The following is a 1,209-nucleotide window of genomic DNA, read 5'->3' as shown; positions in this document are numbered from 1 at the left end:
CCCCCCCGCCCCGGTCCGTCTCTTCGCTTCCCACCAGATGTGAGCGGTGCGTCCCGCGGGGGCAGGAGGTGGTCGGACTCGAGCAGCAAAAAAAAGTTGCGACTCTGCCCCGGGATAGAGGACCGAGCCTAAACCAGCCTTTAGAAGCGTTATAACTCTTTAAGGGACCGAGCAGCTGAATCTTGAAGCTTTACTAATCTACCAGAGCATTTGTAGATATATTTGACATCTATTGTTTAAAATAGATGGATTTTATTGGGGCCCAGGGAGCTTTCTTCTCCCTGCAGGAATGTTACATATTGTATAGATAAATGAGTGACATTTCATACTGTGTATATATAGAGATGTTCTATAAGTGTGAGAAAAGTATATGCTTTAATAGACTACTGTAATTATAAAATATTTTTAATTAAATATTTTTTTGTAAATATTATAAAGGTGTGTATGTTTTTTTTAAATCTGTGGGAATATCTCTAGAAAACCACAGCTCAAGTATGGAGCTGCTAATATGGAAATACCTTGAATGTTTAGGGCTTTTTTTTTTTTGTCCCCAAATGTCCTTTAGACTCGGAAGTTACAGCTCTAGCTAATGGTCCTGCATGATTGCATGAAATGTCTAATTGCAAATAAACTTGTTTGGAGTCCATACAAACGTGTTTTCCTCAATCTAGACTTAAAATGTTTGTAAGTGTATTATACATTTTGAGACTACACTTTTGTCATTTAGGCACAGGGGTTTTTAGTGCATTCTATAAAAGTAGCAGTAAGATGTAGTGTTTTTTACTGAGAATAGAAAAACAAATTCTATCTAGTTTTTGCATTACGGGGGCAATGCTTTAGATCTTTAATCAGCTTTTTCTTAAAATCTGCTGTTGCATCAGATGAAGAAATTTGTTCTGGAACTTCATTTAGCACCAAAAGGTTTTATTGCAAACTTAAGAGTTCCTACAGCCTATTAATTGCTTAAGAAGTGAAAAGAGTTCTCTGCTTGCAACCAAAGGGCAAACCATTAACAAAAGCAGTTGCTGTTTCCTTCGTCCAAAGAGTATTAATACCGAACTGCAGAAAGGCACATGGGCAAAGTCATTACGATCGGTGATGTAAATTCATCTGAAAATGAACTTAAGTAGACCAAAAATCGGATAACTGCGTCAAGATTATTTTTCTAGTACAAAATGACTTACATTTCACTGCAGCTATGTTACAGTT

Source organism: Haliaeetus leucocephalus, unplaced genomic scaffold (genome assembly GCF_000737465.1).
Source record: "Haliaeetus leucocephalus isolate CR32 unplaced genomic scaffold, Haliaeetus_leucocephalus-4.0 Scaffold373, whole genome shotgun sequence".
NCBI classification, from domain to species: Eukaryota; Metazoa; Chordata; class Aves; order Accipitriformes; family Accipitridae; genus Haliaeetus; species Haliaeetus leucocephalus.
This window is presented reverse-complemented; position numbering follows the sequence as displayed.